At 45.7% G+C, this 15,890-nt stretch overlaps 1 protein-coding gene across 3 annotated transcripts in view; it reads left to right on the forward strand.

Moving 5' to 3' along the window:
* The window catches only part of LOC310922142 (zinc finger SWIM domain-containing protein 6-like), a 304,014-nt gene that overhangs the window by 30,562 nt on the left and 257,562 nt on the right, over positions 1-15,890 (forward strand). The gene's annotated exons all lie outside the window — the stretch shown is intronic.

The raw sequence follows: 15,890 nt of genomic DNA on the forward strand, positions 1-15,890 counted from the left end.
CAGTTTGTCCTTAAAAGGCCTTGTAAAGAGATAGAGACGGCTCCATTTTTACTTTGTTAGATATAAGTGCTCACAGCTTGTGAGACTGTAATATAGATAAGAATTAATAAACATCTGAGTCTGAACACAAAACAGTCTTGGTTTAAGACAATTAAGACAGCTATCTTATTAATCATCTCTGTTGGAATCTGCCTGCATCCGTCTTGCCACTTCACCCCTAGGAACTGAATTCCCTGGTCAGGTCTCTCGATCTTACTTTGTTTGATAGAAAAACCCACTTGCAGGAGAATCTGGATTATTTTCTCCCGTTTCCCAAAAACTTCCTCTGCCATGTTCCCCCATACGATGTCATCAATAAACTGCAAGTGTTCTGGAGCCTCACCCTTTTCCAGTGCAGTCTGGATCATTCCATGGCAGATAGTGGGACTGTGTTTCCACCCCTGGGGCAGTCGGTTCCAGGTGTACTGGATGCTCCTCCAGGTGAACATGACCTGTGGCCTTCACTCTGTTTCTGAAGGAAGGGAGAAAAACTCATTAGCAATATCAATAGTGCTACCACTTTGCTGCTTTGGACTCCAGTTCGCACTGAAGTTCCAGCATGTCCAGTACAGCAGCACTCAGTGATGGTGTGACTTCATTCAGGCCACAATAATCCACCGTCAGTCTCCACTCTCTATTAGACTTACACACAGGCCATATAGGGCTATCGAAGGGTGAGCAAGTCTTGCTGACCACTCCCTGGCTCTCCAGTTCACAGATCATCTTGTGTATGGGAATCATGGAGTCTCAGTTTGTGCAGTATTGCTAATGATGCACTGTGGTGGTGGCAATTGTTACCCGCTGTTCTTTGACCCTCAACAGTTCTACAGCAGATGAGTCCTCTAAGAGACCAGGCAAGGTGTTCAACTGTCTAATGCCTTCTGCCTCCACAGCAGCTATCCCAAAAGCCCACCTGAGTCCTTTTGGGTCATTGAAATAGCCACTCCTGAGGTAATCTATGCCAAAAATACATGGTGCATCTGGACCAGTCACGATGGGGTGTTTGTACCACTCCTTCCTGGTCAAGCTCACCTCTGCTTCCAACAGAGTCAAATGCTGAGAATCCCCTGTCTCTCCAGCAATGGAAACAGGTTCTGCCCCCACACATCCCAATGGTATAAGAATGCATTTTGTGCCAGTGTCAACCAAAGCCTTGTATTTTTGTGGTTCTTATGTGCCAGGCTGTTGGATCCATTCAGTCCAATAGACATTATTTTCCCTGGCCTCTACCTGGCTAGAGGCAGGGCCCCTCTAGTTCTGGCTATTGTTCCATCCCTGGGCATACATTCTGGAGGTCCCCTCAAGGGGCTCAGACATATCATCCTCCCTTCTGTTATACCTAGTAGCTCGGTCATGGGAAATTGGAGCTACATTCATTCTCGTGGAACTCCCTCCATTAACAGTTTCCTCCTTTAGCTTACACACCTGTGCTGCTAGGACAGAGGTGGGTTTTCCATCTCATCTTCACACGTCTTCCCCATGCTCACACAGGAGAAACCATAGATTGCCTTGTGGAGTGTATCCACTCGCCCTAACTGGGGAACATCTGCTTCTGATAGCAGTGGCTCTGGTCTGTAGCGACAAAACTTGGAGAAAGTCCTCTTTAAGCTCCTTCCTGAGTTTCCAATGGCTTTCTGCAATCCTCTCTTCCAATTTCCGCATACGCTCAGTCAAGTCTGTTTACACTGCGGAGACTTGGGCTCGTGTTGGGGCGTGGACAGTATCTTTGTAATTTCTGGAGTCTTCTTGACATAGTGCCCACCCTCTCGTTTCCCTCATTCCATTGCAGTGTCACTAGGAACTGAGAGTACACTTGTGTCCCAAGTCATGCAAGTTTGAGCCACATCAGTGTTGTACATTTTCCCAGGTCTGGACTGTTAGTGGGTTGGTCGTCGTTTGAGAAGAGGATAGTTATCACAGCCAGTTCTTGCAAGCATCGGATTCCTTGCTCCATGGTTTTCCAAGGGTTTTGCTGCAGCTGAAGATCTGGGCAAAGGTATCTCTCCTTCACACTTGCTAACAGTCACATCTAGAGACTGAGAGGTTCTGACCTCCTCGCTATCCCCTGGTCAATACCCACATCACATGACAGAGATTCCAAGTGCCTCACTTCAGTACTGTCCAAAATTGTACCATCACCTGCAGTGTCCCAGACTGATCAACCAGCTCAATATAGACTCATTGGGTCATTGGGTGAGGTCTTTCCTCAGATTGCAGAGACTAAAGACAAAGATTCAGTGGTTATTTCTGGTTCTGATTCCTCTGCTGGTTGTGAGGGTCCTACCTCCCCATCATCATCCACCAGGCAAATGGTCTTGTATTTTCTCCTCTGGACAGGGGCAACTGCTATTGGCTTAGCCTGGCCTTCTGGTTTAACTGCAGCCTGAGTGACTGGGGTATCTGCTGATTTGTTCTCCTTTTCTTCTGCCTGTAGCTGATGCTGTACAATAATGAGCAGCATGCAATAAGCATTAGCCAGGGCCCAGCACAGTGCAATAAGCTGCCCCTCTTTAGAGCTGCCACTGCAATTTTCTTTCAGATATTCTGCTACCTTAGCTGGGTTCAGTATTTGTTCAGGGGGGAACTTTGAAACTATTGGGGCAGAATATTTCTTCAAAATCTGTCCCATTTCCTTCACATCCCATGCCACTCAGGATTTTCCACCACTGGGGCAGATCTCTGGGCAACCTCCATGGAAATCTCAGTCTGATTCTAAATGTGTTGTAGACTGTACAGAGGAGACATAGCAGAATTAGCAACAAAAATATGGTGTCTTTAACATCCAGAGGGAACTGAGCATTCTCAAAAGGTGATGTGTCAGAGCTGAAGGGCAAGGAGGTGAAAGTTTGGGAAAAATAATTCCCTACTTTTCTCCCATGAGGCTGGGTGCAATTATTAATAAGCCCCCAGATGTAGCAGCTGAGACCAGGACAGGCAAACAACAACAAATACACATCCCAAATGATCTTCATTGCCTCTGATGTTATCTTTACTAAGCTGATATCACAGAGATTATAAACAAAACAATTTTGGTTTGTGTCCCTGATCCAAAAAAGAGCTTTATCTTGAGGAAATTGTATCATATATATGGAAAAGTATACAAGCTTAGGTGCCACAGCTCCATGATTAGACTGAGTAATATGATGATCAGTGAGTTCTGTATACAATACACAAATGTTTTGGTCAAAATTGTTATGTTTTCCCTTTGTCTCTTGTGCCCCTTTATCTGGGTGCAAAATATGTCTGGGTTTAAGACAATTTAAAGAGGTGAACAGTCTAAAATGAGTTACCTCCCCTTCTACTTTTAACCAATCCCTTTCCACCAGTAGAAAGAGATACAAGTGGAAAAATAACAGTTTACAAAAAAAAAAAAAAGAAAAAAAAAAGGCAACAGGCAAAAAAATAACAGTAATAGTCACTAGTTACAAAGTTGCTGAAATCTCACAGACTCCCCAGAAACAAAGAGAAACTCAAAATATAGTGGAGTACTCACCCCAGGATGGTGCTCTCCATGGACGACTGTGTGTAGGGAGACAAAGGGAAAATGGTGGCAGCCCTTTCTTCCCCCTCCCTTATTTCTCTGGTGGCAGCAACTCTGTCAAGAAAGGCAGCTGGCAAACTCCAACAGCTGGTATTTCCTCATGGGCTAAAACTCGACTTTGCCTTCTTCTCAGAAGAAGATGACAGGCAGCTGGCTGGGGTGACTTGGACTCTGTGCCCTCTAACTTCTGCTGGGTGCTGGTGGTGGGCTGGGGTGACTGCATAGAGCGGGGCTGCTCCACTTCTCTCGATGCAGTGCCATGGCTGCAGACAGGCACTTGTGGAATTTGCCCTGAGGCAATCCAGGACTGCAAAAAGCAGCCTCTCAAACCCAAATGCCCAGGGCAACCTCCTGGGAAAAGAAACAAAAGAAAACCCAAAAGTAAAGCCTTCACCTGTGCTACCTCAGCTGTATGGCAAAAGCCAAAAGTCAAGAAGCAAGAAAGCCAAGAGAGCTCTGATTGGGTGACTCTGACTTCAAAAAGCCTGGCACCCACTGGCCCTGTGATTCCATTTCTGGCTGCAGGGTCTTAAAGAGACAGTAACAATTTTGGGCACTGATAGATATAGAATACAATAATGTTTTGGGTTTCCCAGGACAGTTTAGTACCTTATACAACAGAAATGAGGCCCTGGAACTGGAAGGACAGACAACTGATGAGATGGACATAGGGTTTGCCTAGGGCAAGACAGCCTACTCCCTGCATCATGACCACCTCTGTTAAGAAAAAAAGAAGGGTAGTTGTCATTGGTGACTCCCTTCTAAGGGGAGTAGAGGGCCTGATATGCTAAATGGACCCAACCCACAGGAAAGTCTGCTTCCTTCCTGAGGCCTGGGTAAAGGACATTACTAGAAAGATCTCTAGTATGGCCCTCTGATTATCATCTGCTATTGATTCTTCATTTCAGCAGTGATAAGATAGCAAAAAACCACCCAAAATCCAAGGGCAATCAAAAGGGATTTCAGGGCATTAGGGTAATTTGTTGAAGAATCAGGATGAAAGGTAATGTTTTCCCTGGTCCTTCCAGTGGCAGGGAAGGATAATGAAAGGAACAGGCAGACCCATCAGATCAACATGTGACTCCGAGGCTGGTGTCATAGGCAGAATTTTAGGGGTTTTGACCATGGATTGGTTTATAAAACAGCTGATCTACTGACACCTGAGGGGATGCACCTTTCTCAGAGGGGAAAAAAGTGTTTTTGCACAGGAGTTAGCAGGGCTGATTGATAGAGCTTTAAACTAGACTGGAAGGGGGAGAGGGACAAAACCAGGCTGGCTAGTGATAAGCAATGGGATGGCACACCAAAACTTGAGGGACTGAGTGCTAGTGACATCCTTCAATCTGCTCCATGAGGTGTTGGTTACAATGCACCACACCTGAAATATTTCTACACTAATGCACACATCATAAGGAACAAACAAGAAGAGCTCAAAGTTTTGGTCCGGTCCCAGAGACATGACATCATTGGTATAAATGAAACCTGGTGGGATGAGTCTTGTGACTGGAGTGCCATGTTGGATAGTTACAGGCTTTTCAGGAGGGATAGGCAGGGCAGACAAGGTGAGGAGATGGCATACTGTGTAATGAAGGGGCTGGAGTGTACGGAGCTTGCAATTGGCGATGGCATGGTTGAGAGTCTCTGGGTAAGGATTAAGGGAGAAATAATTATCTGTGTATAATTATTGGATGTCATCGTGAGAGTCTACTATAGACTACCCAGCCATGACAACAACAACCAAGAATTATTCTTTAAGGAACCAACGGGAACCTCTAAATCAACCACCCTTGTCTTTATGGGGGACTCAACTTGCCAGATGTTAACTGGAAACACCACACTACTGGTATAAACAGGTCCAGAAGATTCCTAAAACACCTGGATGACAACATCATGGTACAGGTACTAAGGGAGCCAACTAGGAAAGGTGCTTTCCTTGATTTTTTACTTGTTAACAGAGAGGGGCCCATGAGTGAAGTGGCATTTGGCAGCTATCTTGGTCACAGCAACTATGAAACAGTGGTGTCTAAAATGTCTGGTGACAGAAGGAAAAGTGCCAGCAAAACATCAACCCTGGACATGAGAAGAGCAGACTTCGGGCTGCTCAGGGAACTAGCTAGCAAGGTCCCTTGGAAAAACACTGTTGAAGGTGCTGGATTCCATCAGGGCTGGTTACTTCTTAAACACTACCTCCTAAGAGCACAGGATCAGGCAATTCTCAAATGTCAGAAGTCAAGCAGGTTAGGTAGAAGGCTGGCTTGCTTGAGCAGGGATCTTTTTTTGGAGCTAAGGCCAAAAAGGAAGGTGTATGCCTAGTGGAAGCAAAGTCAGCTGACATGGAAGAAATACAAGGATGCTTATCACCACTCTAGGGAAAAAAATCATGCAGCCAAAGCTCAATTAGAGTTGAAGCTGCCAGAACTGTGGGGGATGATAAAAAGAGCTTTTTAAAGTATGTTAGTAGCAAAAGGAAGTTCAGAAATAACATCAGCCCGTTACAGGATGAGCATGGTCATCTCACAAACAGGGACATGAACAAGGCAGAGGTGTTTATTGCAATCTTTGCTTCTGTCTTCAACACAGATCATGGACCAAGAGGGTCCCAGTGCCCTGAGCTGGAGGACCATGGCTGTGAGAATTATAAACTCCCACTTGACCTTGAACTTGTGCAGGATGTTCTGCTCCAGCTGGATCCCTACAAATCAATGGAGCCTGATGGGATTAATCCAAGAATACTAAAATGCTGGCTGATGTCACCACTAGGCCTCTCTTAATGATTTTGGAACAGTATTGGGAATCTGGAAAGGTCTCAGTTGACTGAAGGCTGGCAAACGTTGTCCCAATTTTCAAGGATGACCCTGGAAACTACAGGCCTGTCAGTCTCATTTTAGTGACTGATTAAATTGTGGAGATTATTCTGGGACTGTTCATGGCTTCATGAGGGCAAAGTCCTGCTTGTCAAACTTAATTTCCTTTTGCAACAAGATTACCCACCTATTGGATCAAGGGATGCCAATTGATGTACATCTTTTTGTATTTCAGTAAAGCTTTCGATGCTGTCTCTCATAGTATCTTCCTGGACAAACTGTCTAGCACACAACTGGATAAACACATCATACGATGGGTGAGCAGCTGGCTCACAGGTTGGGCTCAAAGGGTTATCGTAAATGGAGTAACATCAGGCTGGCAACCAGTTGGTGGTGGGGTTCCACAGGGCTCCATCTTAGGCCCAGTGCTCTTCAACATCTTCATAAACAACTTGGAGGCAAGACTGGAAGGGATACTGATGTGGTAGGCCCTATGTGGAGCCTGAACCAAAATTGACCACTGTATGAACTTTCAAACATATGTACCTTTTCAAAACAACATATGCAATTTTAGGAAGACGGGCTTTGCGCTCAACATGCCCAGGCACCTGGCCAGCAGATGGGTATGCCAGATCACAAAGTTCCAAAAGAAACATCTGGTCACATACCCTTGTACAAGTAACAATATAAAGGTGAGACCCCTTTGTAGCAGGATTGGAAGCCTCACCTAGGAGCAAATGGTCTGCATAGGATTTCCCAATTACTGGGAGGGTTTCTTCAGCCCTTCACTGCAATGGGGTTCCCCAGCTGAAGTATGGACCAGGATGATGGTAACCTATTAGGGTTAATGGTGATGTATCTTTTCCTAATCACTAGCTGTCATCTGTAGTAGTGATTTGATGCATTGCCTTTCTATGCTTATTTCTGTTATCTGCGTATTATCCATGGAGCTTATTTCTGTTATTTGCCTATCATCTATGTAATAAATAAGCTTATCTCTAAATAAGTCATTGTTTTATTCCAATCCCTTCACTAATCACATTAACAAGCAAAACAGATACTAAGTAAGTTTGCTGACAATACTAAATTGGAACTGCTGACTCTGGAAGCAGAGACCCTGCAGAGAGACCTGGACAGATTATAGGGCTGGGCAATTACCAGCTGTTTAGAGTTTAACAAGAGTGAATGCCAGATTCTGCACCTGGGATGGGACAACCTTGGATGTGCAGACAGACTGAGGAAGCAGAAGTTGGAGAGCAGCACTGTGGAAAGGGACCTGGGAATCCTGATTGATGGCAGGTTGAATGAGTCAGCAGTGCCCTGGCAGCCAGGAGGGCCAACCATGTCCTGGGGTACATTGGGCACAGGATTGCCAGCCAGTGGCCCCTCCAGAGGGAGGTGACAGATCTGACCAGAGCATATCATAGAGCTATCAAAGCACAGCTTTCTCAACACTAAAGGATAGAGTGGATTATACAATTCAAAATGGTCTTCTGTATTAGAGAGAAAGTTTAGCTGTCTGACATACAAAGATCATGGATGGCAAACATTCTGTCTGCCCCACCAAGCCAAAATGACCCATCTCTATTTTAGACTTGACACTTTTTTTATATTGCTTGTGGCAAGCTCTTTGTCAGCTATTGAAGGCATCTTCTAGATTATGTAGAGCAGGATTACTTGAGCTCAGGAAGGCATTTTGGGTTCCCTTTGGCTAGATACTGGTATCAACATGTTCCATATTCTGCTTTTCTGGACCCTCTCCAGAATAGTTACTGTAAAGATACTGTGTTCTTTATCTGTTGGAAATGAATAATGGGATGAAATGGTGGGATAAGTGGAAGGTGCAAGAAATGGAGCAAGGGAGGCAACAGATCAGCCTGGCTAAACCATGACCTGCTGAGCAAACTAAAAGGAAAGACAGAAATGCACAAGCAGTGGAAGCAGGGCAGGTATCCCAGGAAGACTACAGGAATGCTGTCTGGTTGTATAAGGACAAGGTAAGGAAGGCCAGGGTGCAGATGGAGCTGAACTTGATGTACTGGGTTTGCATCACCAGTTTTTGGTAGCAGGGAAGCCAGAAGAGTGGCTTCTGTAAGAAGCTGCTAGGAACTTTCCCTATGCCTGATAGAGCCAATGCCAGCTGGTTTCAAGACTGACCCACTGCTGGGCAAGGCCAAGCCAATCAGCAATGGTGGTGGCACCTCTGTGATAACATATTTGCAAAGAAAAAAGTTACTGGACAGAAGCAATTGCAGCCACAGAAGAGAGGAGTGAGAATTTGTGAGAGCAACAACTGCAGACACCAAAGCCAGTGCAGAAGGAGATGCTTCAGGCACCGGAGCAGAGATTCTCCTGCAGCCCATGGTGAAGACCATGGTGAGGCAGATGTGCCCCTGCAGCCCATGGAGGTTAATGATGGAGCTGGTGGATGCCTGAAGGTATATGTGATCCCATGGGAAGCCCATGCTAGAGCAAGCTCCTGGAAGGATCTGTGACCCTGTGGAAGGGAGCTATGGTGGAGCTGTTAATGAAGAACTGTACTCCGTGGGAAGAACTCACATTGGAGAAGTTCACGGAGAACTGCCTCCCATGGGAAGAACCCAGCATTGGAGCAGGGGAAGGATTCCTCTCCCTGGAGAGGAAGCAGTGGTAGAAATGTGATTAACTGACCACAACCCCCATTTCTTGCCCCACTGTGTTGCAGCAGGAAGGAGGTAGAAAATCATGAATAAAGTTAAGCTCTGAAAGGATAGAGGGGTGGGGGGAAAGGGGTTTTTCAGATTTGTTTTTATTTCTTATTACCCTGCTCTGATTTTATTGGTAATAAATTCAATTAATTTTCCAAAGTCGAGTCTCTTTTGGTAATCAGTGAGTGCTCTCTCTCTGTCCTTATCTAAACTCATGAGCCTTTTGTTACATTTTCTTATCCAGTTAGTTGAGCAGGTGGAATAATAGATTGGCTTTCGTATGCACCTGACATCCAGCCAAGGTCAACCCACTTCACTTGGGAAGGTACATAAAGAATAACAGGAAGGGCTTCTACAGGTATGTCAGCCAGAAAAAGAATGTCAAAGAAGTTGTATCCCCCAATAAGCAAGACTAGCAAACTGGTAGCAACAGATGAGTAGAAGGCTGAAGTATTCAGCAACTTCTTTGCCTCAGCCTTTACCAGCAGTCTTTCTTCCCATATCTCTCGAGTGGATGGACTACAAGACAGGGACTAGGGCAGCAAATTCTCTCCCATTGTAAGAGGTTTGTGGCCACCTTAGCAACTTGAATGTACAAAAGTACTTGGGACCAGGCAAGATGCATCCCAAAGTCCAGAGAGAATTGACTGATGTAGTTGCCAAGCCACTCTCCATGATATTTGAAAAGTCATGGCAGTCACATGAAGTCCTGGGTGACTGGAAAAAGGGAAATATTGTACCCATCTTTAAAAAGAGTGGAAAGGAGACACCTGGGAACTACTGCCCTGTCAGCCTCATCTCTGTGCCTGAAGATCATGGAGCAGATCTTCCTGAAGCTGTGCTAAAGCACATGGAGGACAGGGAGGTGATTCAAGACAGCCAGCACAGCTTCAACAAGGACAAGTCCTGCCTGACCAACCCAGTGGCCTTCTCCAATGGAGCAACTCTTATCAGTGGGCAAGGGAAGGGCTACAGATGTCATTTATCTGGACTTCTGTAAGTCCTTTGACATGGTCCCCCACAACACCCTTTTCTCTAAATTGGAGAGAGATGGATTCAATGGGTGGACTGTTTGATGGATGAGGAAGTGGTTGGACAGTCACATTCAGAAGGTAACGGTCAATGGCTCAGAGCCCCAATGGACATTGGTGACTGTCCCGGTTCCATCCAGGAAAAGGTTAATTTTTGCAGTTGCCAAGAGAGGGCATGGCTAGAACCATTTTATACCACCTTATGTCATTTTCCAGCGATGGGAGAAGGGGTCCCTTCCAGGTCAGGGTTGCATGGCGATGATTCACGTATTGCCAGTTTCCGCATAATGAGCAGTTGTGTGATCATTCACCTCTCTTGTACCCTCTGTTATTAATATTGTTGCTGTTACTATTAGTTTTCTTATTTCATTGATCTTTCCAGTAAATTGTTCTTATCTCAACCCATGATCTTTACCTTTTGTGCCTCCAATTCTCCTCTCCAGCCTACTGCAGAGGGGATGGGGAGGGAGCAAGCAGTGTATAGTGATACAGTTTAACATGTGACCAGAGTGTTATGAGCCACGTGTAAATGTATCAATCTCCGAGGGTCCAGCCCTTGCAGATTGGCTTAAAATAATTTTAGCGAGACTGCTCTTCAGAGGTGCTTTGTAAAGTAAAAGGTTTAATAAGTGAAAAATAACAAACGTTACAGAAAACAAAAGAAAAGCTGCGCACAGGTGTCCGAGAAAACCTCTGACACCCTGCTAGAAACACTCCAAAAAGCCTCTTTCTTTCTTAAATACTTAATGTTTTAGGAGGGACAAGTTGGCTTGCTGCCAATAGGGAGAGGTACAGGATTTGAAGAATGGTGATGAGGTCCAACAGGTGCTTATCTCTTAGTACTGAGCCAATTACTGTCAGAACAGCAAAGAAGTTTCTGGGTTCTTTATAAGAAATGCAAGGGATGTCTTAAACTTTTCCCTATATGGAAAATACTTGCTAGGTGTGGGAAATGCATTCCTACGGTGTAGTTTGGAGTGTTTCAGGGGGAGCACTAAATTAGGGAATACCATTTCTAAACCAAGACAGTGACAAATTGTGTACTTTAGGGGTCCATATTGGGACCAGTACTGTCTAATGTTTTCATCAATGACATAGAGAGTGAGATTGAGTACACCCTCAGCAAGTTTGCAGATGACACTCCTGAAAGACAGGATGCCATGCAGAGGGACCTGGACAAGCTGGAGAAGTGGATCCATGAGAATCTCATGAGGTTCAACAAGTCCAAATGCAAGGTGTTGAACATGGGTCAGAGCAATCCCAGACATGAGTACAGACTGGGATATGAACCTATTGAGAGTGGCCCTGCCAAGAAGGACTTGGAAGTTCTAGTGGATGAAAAGCTGGGCAAGAGCCAACAGTGTATGTTCACAGCCTAGATGGGCAACTGCATCCTTGGCTGTATAAAGAGAAGTGTGGCCAGCAGGTCAAGGGAGGTGATTGTCCCCCTCTACTCTGCCCTCATGAGACCCCACCTGGAGTACTGCATCCAGCTCTGGGGTCCTCAGCACAAGAAAGATGTGGACCATCACAGAAATCTGGTGGGATGGCTCACATGGCTGGAGTGCTGCAATGGATGGCTACAAGCTCTTCAGAAGAGACGGGTGAGGTAGGAAAGGTAGAGGAATGGCTCTGTATATTAGGGAGTCTCTTGACACTATAGAACTTGAGGTTAATGACAATAAGGTCGAGTTCCTACGGTTAAGAATCAGGGGTAATGCCAACAAGGCTGACATCCTGGTGGGAGTCTGTTATAGACCACTCAACCAGGATGAAGAGGTGGACAACTTATTCTACAACCAGCTGGAGCACGTTTCAAAATTGCCAGCTCTTGTTCTTGTAGGAGACTTTAACCTGCCAGATGTCCGCTGGGAACACAGTAGAAAAGAGGCAGTCTAGGAGGTTCTTAGAGTGTACTGAGGACAGCTTCTTGTCGCAGCTGGTGAGTGAGCCTACCTGAGGTGGGGCTCTGCTAGACCTGCTGTTAACAAATGGAGAAGGGATGGTGGGAGATGTGGTCAGAGACTGTCTGAAGTATAGTGACTATGACATAATAGAGTTTTTAATATTTGGTGAAACAAGGAGGCACATCAACAAAACTTCTACATGGGACTTCCAGAGGGCAGGCTTTGGCCTGTTCTGGAGACTGATTCAGAGAGTTCCTTGGGAAGCAGCCTTTATAAACAAAGGGGTCCAGGAAGGATGGACATATTTCAAAAAAGAAATCTTAAAGGTGCAGGAGCAGGCTTTCCCTGTGTGCCTAAAGAAGAGCTGACAGGGAAGATGACCAGCCTGGATAGGCAGTGAGCTTTTGAAGGGACTAAGGGAAAAAAAGAGGTTGTATCACCTTTGGAAAGAGGGGCAGGCAACTGAAGAAATATTTAAGAATGTTGCCGGGTCATGTAGGAAGAAAATTAGAGAGGGAAAAGCCCAATTAGAACTTAATCTAGCCACTTCTGTGAAGGGCAACAAAAATGTTTTTTTTAATACATTAATGGCAAAAGGAGGGGCAAGGAAAACCTCCATTCTTTATTGGACACAGGGGGGAATATAGTTACTAAAGATGAGAAAATGGCTGAGGTACTAAACACCTTTTTTGCCTCAGTTTTCAACATTGACAGGTCCTCCTCAAGACAAATGGCCTTCTGAGCTAACAGATGGGGACAAGGAGACAACTAGTCCCCTGTAATCCAGGAGGAATCAGTTAGTGACCTGCTGAGCTACTTGGATGCTCAAAAGTCTATGGGGCCAGATGGGATCCATCCTAGGGTGATGAAGGAGCTGGCAGATAAGCTTGTCAAGCTTCTCTCTATCATTTTTCATCAGTCCTGGCTAACCAGGGAGGTCCCAGATGACTGGAAGCTGGCCACTGTGACACTCAATATTTTCTACTGAAAGGAGGATCTGGAAAACTACACGCCTGTCATCCTGACCTCAGTGTCTGGCAAGGTTATGGAACAGATCATCTTGAGTGCAATCACACTGCACCTACAGGACAGCCAGGGGATCAGACCCAGGCAGCATGGATTTAGGAAAGGCAGGTCCTGCTTGACCAACCTGATCTCCTTTTATGACCAGGTGACCTGCCTGGTAGATGCAGGAAAGGCTGTAGATGTTGTCTACCTGGACTTCAGCAATGCCTTTGACACTGTCTCTCACAGCATACTCCTTGACAGGCTGGCAGCCCATGGCTTGGACAGGTGCACCCTTTGCTGGGTTAAGAACTGACTGGATGGCTGGGCCCAGAGAGTGGTGGTAAAGGGTGTTGCATCCAGCCAGTGGCCAGTCACCAGTGATGTCCCCAAGGGATCAGTGTTGGGCCCAGTCCTGTTTAATATATTTATTGATGATCTGCATGAGGGGCTTGAGTCTACCATTAGCAAATTTACAGATGACATTAAGTTAGGTGAGAGTGCTGATCTGCTGGAAGGTAGGAGGTCTCTGCAGAGGGACCTGGACAGGCTGGATTGATGGGCCGAATCCAACAACATGAGGTTTAACAAGACCGAGTGCCAGATCCTGCAGTTTGGTCAGAACAACCCCCTGCAGCACTACAGTTTGGCGACAGAGTGGCTAGACAGTGGCCAAGCAGAAAGGGAAATGGGGATACTTGCGGGAGGAGATGGGCAACTGAATAAAAGAACCAATATGATTCCAACAGAAGCCATTTATTGTTTACGTTACATGCCAGATATAGATTCTAGGACTACTGTCCACGTGAGCACGCATCTCTGGATTGGCTAAACTGCTTGTTCATGAGGCAGGCACACATCCTTCAGGACATCCAATTGGTCAAGCGTCCATCATCGCATTGTGCTTCCCCTATCTAGGGTTTACATTTTTTGCAGACAGTTTCTCAGGCTCTCTGCTCCCATCTTTGATCCTGTTGTTTTCCCAGTAACGATGAATTCCTGAGAGCTCTAATAACAAAACTGCAGGTGATTTGGTAAGATTACTCACAGTTTGGCTGGTGCATCAGAATGGCCTGTTATACAGATACATTGCTACAGGTACTGATTGATAGCAGACTGAATGTGAGACAGCAGTGTGCCCAGGTGGCCAAGAAGGCCAATGGCATCCTGGCCTGTATCAGGAATAGTGTGGCCAGAAGGACTACGGAAGTGATTTTTTCCATGTATTTGGCACTGGTGAGGCCACACCTTGAGCACTATGTCCAGTTCTAGGCCACTCAATTTAAGAAGGATGTTGAGATTCTCAAATGTGTCCAGAGAAAGGCAACAAGGCTGGTGAAGGGCCTGGAACACAAGCTCTATGAGGAGCAGCTGAGGGAGCTGGAGTTGTTTAGCCTGGAGAAAGGGAGGCTCAGGGGAGACCATATCACTCTCTACAACTACCTGAAAGGTTGTAGCCAGGTGGGGGTTGCTCTCTTCTCCCAGACAACAAGCAACAGGACAAGAGGACACAGTCTTAAGCTGTGCCAGGGGAGGTTTAGGTTGGACATTAGGAAGAAGTTCTTCACAGAATGAGTGACTGGGCATTGGATTGGGCTGGCCAGAGAGGTGGTAGAGTCACCATCCCCAGAGGTGTTTAAGAAAAGACTGCATGTGGCACTTAGTGCCATGGTCTAGTTGACAAGGTGATGTTAGGGCATAAGTTTGACTCAATGATCTCAAAGGTCTTTTCCATCTTAGTTTATTCTGTGATTCTGTGATTTTGAGAGAACTATTTATTGCTGAGGCTTCTGGGCTGTCTGACACTTGCTAAGCAGGTCTAGGCAGCTTCATTGAAACTGCTCCCTTGGATTTCCTTATTTATTTATTTTTTTAAAACTACCTTTCCTTCTTTAACCAGTCTTACTGCTTCTAGTCTTCATTAAATCTGCACAACTCCTGGGGCAGTGTTTCTCATCTCAGGTGTCTCTGGTCAGTGTGCAATTGTCTTGTATAAAGCAGTCAAATACTGTTCTAAATTAGGGATACAGGTTGCAGGATTCCATTTAGAGTTTAAATACAAATACATGCTGGAACTGGTTTACTAAGTTTTCCAAGAATTTTATGAAGGAGAGGGGAGATGGAGAAAAACTCAAGAAAAGCCCTCTTCTCTTTGTTTTCCCACTTCCTATTCTGTGAGTTTTTCAGATGTAGGTGACATCAGTATAGTTACCTGTTTCTTATAACAGAGACAAATGAGATAATAATCAACAGACTGTAGATAAACTTTGAAGCTGTTTGTTGTGGTTTGACACTGGCAAAATGTCAGGCACCCATGAAAGCCATTCACTCACCCTCCCCTGCCAGAGCTGGGCAGAGGAGAGAAAAAATTAACAAAGGCTTCATGAGTTGAAATAAGGACTGGGAGAAAACACTCCAAGGGCAAAACAGGTTCACCTTAGAAGTACAAAGTGAATTTATTACTAACAAAATCAGAGGAGGACAATGAGAAGTAAAATAAGCCCTTAAAAACACCTTTTCTTCCCCCAACCCCCTCCCTCCTTCCCACCAACAGTGCAGGGAGACAGGGCGTGGGGGTTTTGGTCAGTTTGTCACCCAAGATTTTCTTCCGCTGCTCAGGGAGAGGAGTCCTTCCCCTGCTGCACCAGGGGGTCCCTTCCCACAGGAGACAGTTCTCCATGAACTTCTCCAGCATGGGTCCAAATCTCATGAGCAGCAGTCCTCCCAAAACTGCTGCAACGTGAGTCCCTCCCACAGGCACACAGTCCTTCCAAAACTTCTGTGGCGTGTGTCACTCTTCCATGGGGTGCAGTCCTTCAAGGACATGCTGCTCCAGCCTGGAAGCAGGGATCCCCTCTCTCCATCAGATCTTCCAC

Source organism: Zosterops lateralis (genome assembly GCF_965231275.1).
Source record: "Zosterops lateralis genome assembly, chromosome: W".
Taxonomy (NCBI): domain Eukaryota; kingdom Metazoa; phylum Chordata; class Aves; order Passeriformes; family Zosteropidae; genus Zosterops; species Zosterops lateralis.